General features: G+C 34.9%; 1 long non-coding RNA gene across 1 annotated transcript; it reads left to right on the top strand.

The window, feature by feature from the left end:
* Positions 1-1833: 1833 nt before the first annotated feature.
* LOC127841874 (uncharacterized) lies at positions 1834-4415 on the top strand. Its single transcript, XR_008031385.1, has 3 exons — positions 1834-2075; positions 2389-2569; positions 2927-4415. It is a non-coding gene; the product is annotated as an uncharacterized LOC127841874 (long non-coding RNA).
* Positions 4416-4965: the final 550 nt, after the last annotated feature.

The raw sequence follows: 4965 nt of genomic DNA, 5'->3' as shown, positions 1-4965 counted from the left end.
AGATCCTTTGGAAAGAATGTGCATCAACCTGCCTGATGTATGGACTTTTAAACCTGGTTTTTACCCTGCACAAGCTGGCAAACTTGAGGGGAACAAGAGTGGGAAAACCTCGCCCTATCCTTGACCAAGAAAGCTCGATTTGTTGAGAGGTAAACTATACAGGTTATTGCATTTACAATGCCACCAGACCACACAGCCAAATGAGACCACGCATCTTGGTACATTTTCAAACTGCATTTTCTACCAAACGCAATTTCTTTTAATAATTGCATGATGAAAAGTCACATGTGATCACGGGATTAAAATTTCAAAAATAAACAAACAAAAACAACAAGCAAATAACTTAAATTTATTTTTATTAAAGCAACAAGATTACCATAACAGCAATATTTCATAGTTAAGTGGAACGAAAACATAACCAATCAACATGTTTGAAGAATGCCTTGCCCTTTTGAAAGTGATATGGTATTAATCCTTTGCAGATCAACTGGCATAAGAGATGCTCAAGAGGAGAAGGACACAAGCAGCATCAATGGTACAACTACGTGTCGCTCCAGCGCCCGCTTTCCAGGTCTCTACCAGCTGCTTTCCAGGTCCCTCCACCCGCCAAGATCAGGTCTAATTCCCTGCACTGGCTGCTTTCCAGGTCCCCTAGCAGTCAAGGTCTCTCCAGTAGCTGCTGTGCAGGTCCCAACACCGTATGCCGTCAAGGTCCCTCCATAAGCTGAAATCCAGGTTCCTCATTCCACTGCGGTGCAGGTACCTCCAACAGCTGAGATCCAGGTCTCTGCAGCAGCTGCGGTCTAAATACTCCACCCGCAGTGGTCCATTGCGATCAACCTTTTGCTTTAAAATCTTCCATAAATGTCTATTATTTTATAATGTATTGTAAACATAATCTGTTTGTATAAATTTGCGGTGTACTATTTTTGTCATATAAACATAATTTTCGTACACATTGTGTTTTTTTCCTTTTTAACCACATGGGGCTTATAATGAACTGTTGTAATTGCTTCACAAAAACCATTTTTTCTAGAACATATCAGTCCAAAATTATTTTTTTTCACACTGCAAAATCCCACAAAAGGCTCACAAAAACCTACTTTCTTAAAAAAACTCACTAAAACACTGTTAAAACCCACAAAAATCAACTTACCCAAACCCACAAATTTCTTTTGTTTTTTTCACAGATAAAATACTGTTAATAACTAGGTTTAAAGCGAGTTAAAAGCATGTTATCACTGTGAAAAAAAATAACAAAGGCGTGCTTTCAGCTCACTTATCGCTCACTTAAAAACCGTGTTTAGCCTGCTTATAGCTAACATAAAAAACACACTTTTTACCCACTTAAAACCAACTCCACAGACAGAAGTTGGTCTAAGCATGTTTAAAAAACCTCAAAAAACCAACTTGTAGAAAATCATACTCACTTTAAACCCACTTAAGATGGTTAAAAAACCCACTATGTTGGTTTAAAGCGAGTTAAACCAAGATTTAACTCAGAAAAAACCAAGTCGGTAAGCTAAAAAACCCAGTCGGTAAGCTAAAAGCGTGTCTGAAAAACCCGCTTTTAGCACAGTGCAAATACCGCAGAGTTAAACACAGATGCCTGAAAAAAACTCACTTTAAACCCACTTAAGACGGTTAAAAAACCACTATGTTGGCTTTTAGCGAGTTAAACCAAGATTCAACTCAGATAAAACCAAGTCGGTAAGCAAAAAGTGTGTTTAAAAGACTCGCTTTTAGCTCGGTGCCAATACCGCAGGGTTAAACCCAGTTTAAAACTGGGTTATAACCGGATTTTGCTCACTTTTTTGACAAGGGAAGCCACTTTTGATTGGTTTAGGGCACAGGAAGTAAATTTGTTTAAACAAGCAGGTGTCAGCAACTGATAATGAGCTACATTTTTAGACATGATTTAGCAAATTAAGATTTTAAATTGTACTTGTAGTGTCAAATGTCTTGAAATACTGTCAGCATGAAGTATTGTGTGATGAAAACAAAGTGTATTTACTACAATGCAGTAAATCAAAGGAGGTCCAAAGTGGCTGGATACTGAAGAACAGTTGTAACAGGTTTGTATTTTTATTTCTGCATCCCTTTTTTAATTAAGTTCATTGAATTAATTATGATCATTATCATGTTTATGTATTGTCTCTGGTATAAGGATAAGTAAATGCATTGTAATTTTAAGGAAAACTAACACCAATTGAAACAAAAATAGATAAATATACAAATTAAAAAGTGTTAATGTTGTGTACAGTGAATTATTATGGCTGTGTTTTATGGTTATTGTCATCTTAAACTTTATTTATAGCTAAGTCTGGTCATTACTGAATGGACTTCTTTCCCTCATATTTCAATGAGAACTTTATTTTGATTTTAAAGGTAAAACTCTTGCCCCAAGGAAAGAATGTGCATTATCACCTGCTAAAAAAGGAAGAAACAGGGGGATACTGACTGATGTATGGACTTTAACACCAGGTTTTTACCCTTCAAGAGTTGGCCAATTAGAGTGAAGCAGGAGAGTGGGCTGTGCTTGACTAAGAAAAGCTGGATTTGTTGAGAGGTAAAACTATACAGGTTATTGCATTTAAAATGCATCACACTTCCAGCCAGTCCAGACAGCCAAATGAGACCACGCATCTTAGTTCATTTTCAAACTGTATTGTCTACAAAACGCTATTTCTTTGATGATAAGAGTTTAGTCACATGTGATCACAGGATTAAAAAATTGCAAAAATAAACAAACAAAAACAACAAGCAAACAAACTTGCATTGATTTAAATTTCTAATTATAATCGCAACAAGATTACCATTTCAGCAATATTTCATAGTTAATTGAAACAAAAACCTTACAATTTAACAAGTATGAAGAATGCCTCGCCCTTTTGATAGTGTGTGATATCATGTTTATCTTTTGCAGATCAATACGCATTCAAGATCCTTAAGAAGAGACTGACACAAGCAACATCAGTGGTAGATGTCACTCCAGCCCCTGCTTTTCCAGTCTCGCCTGCTGCTTTCCAGGTCCCTCCAGCTGCCAAGATCAGGTCTAGGCACTGGCTGCCATCCAGGTCCCCCTGGCGGTTGCAGTCGTGTTCTCAAATGGCTGCTGTACTGGACTACTGGTCCCACCACCATATTCGGTCAAGGTCTCTCCAAATGCTGAAGTCCAGGTTCCTCCGGCCACTGCGGTTCAGGTACCCCCAACAGCTGTGACCTAGTTCTCTGCAGCAGCTGCGATCTAAATATATTGACCCACTGCGGAACACTGCAGTTAATCATTTTTGCCATACAATCTTCCACAAATGCCTCATTTTATAATGAAGTGTACAATTCTTATGTTCATATTTGTTTGTGTTATAAAGATGATTTTCCTGCACATTGTGTTTTTTCCCTTAAAACTGCATGGGGCTATTACTTTTTTTACTGAAACATATCAGCACAAAATTGTAAAAGACTTTAATATACTTTAATACAAAAAAGTGTTTAAACCCACAGGAAACCACCTTGCCAAAAACCCACAAAAACTTACTGAGCAGGTTATTGTTTGCCAAAACCTAGCGAGTGTGCGTTTCATTGTCCATATGCTTATAAATTTAATAATTAGAATGAATTATCTTTAATGTATTTTTTTTAGATATATAAACTCAAGAAACTTACATAATTTTTGCGCCACATTACAAGTTTATTTGAATTTGTGTCACTCCTAAGATTTTCCCACGGCCTCCGAATGTCTCTCTTACCCTCTGAAAGTGTTTGTGTTTAGAAATTATTTATAACGTTATTTTTAATAAATAAATCTATTTCAGACTATAAAATACTGTTCTAGCTGTTGATATGTCCCCTTTATAGTTAAAACTGAGATAACTTGTGAGTAAATAGTTGTAAATGGTTGTATATATTTCCAAGTTTGGAAAGTTATGTAGATCTCAAATGTGCTTTCATGTCCATAGTGCTTATATATTTAATAATAAGAACGAATTATCTTTGATGTCATTTTAGGTTTTTTCATATAAACTCGAAAAACTTACATAATTTGTGCGCCACATTACAAGTTTGGCAAGAAAAAATCTTTAACAATATTAAAAACCATGTGAGGATTGAGAAAGATTTAAAAAAAACTATTTTGCTATTTGACAATTTGGTAAGCCTACATGTATGTCTTTGTCTTTCAACATATTTTATTTGCCATTGTTATTTATTGTGATATTGTTTGAAAAAATTGTATATTGACATGTTTTTTTTCAATGCATTCTTTGTATGGAACAATGTAAACCAAAAAGTATAGGGACAGGGGGAAGCAGTTGCAGAGGAAAGCGGAAAAGCTTTTAAGCACCCATAGAATGGCCTTAACTACTTGTTTATTTTAAAATGATTTATGTGAATAAATGTGTTTATTTCAAAGTTTATTTGCTGTTGTTCTCTCAGATCATATTTAAACCGGCCACTTTTCATATCCAAATGAATGTTTTTTTAATAGACATTTTCAAAGATACACTTAAGTGCACTTTATACACTAAAAATACACTTGAGCGTTTTTTTTTCTTCAAAAAATACACTAGAGCGTATTAAAAAAAAATACACTTGAGCGTATTTTTTTCCCCAAATTTTTCAAAAAATACACTAGAGCGTATTTTTTTCACAAAATACACAAGAGCGTATTTAAGTGTATTTTTTCATGTTTTCCTAAGTAAATTAAAACGCTTAAAATACGCTTCAAGTGTACTTTTTGGGGAACAAAAAAAAACGGTAAGCGAATTAATACACTTAAATACACTTAAGCGTATTAATTCACTTAAAAACACTAAAGTACACTTTAAAATACACACAAAAGTGCATTTATACACTCAAAAAGTGTATTATTTGAACAGAAAAATGCACTTGTTTAGTTAAATGCGCTTTAAAGCGAATGTTATTGGCACCATATTTTTTTCAGCAAAAAATACGGTGCCAATAACA

The sequence above is a fragment of the Dreissena polymorpha genome, chromosome 8, assembly GCF_020536995.1.
Source record: "Dreissena polymorpha isolate Duluth1 chromosome 8, UMN_Dpol_1.0, whole genome shotgun sequence".
In the NCBI taxonomy this organism is placed as follows: domain Eukaryota; kingdom Metazoa; phylum Mollusca; class Bivalvia; order Myida; family Dreissenidae; genus Dreissena; species Dreissena polymorpha.
The sequence above is the reverse complement of the archived record's forward strand: the minus strand, read 5'-3'. Positions and strand labels throughout refer to the sequence as shown.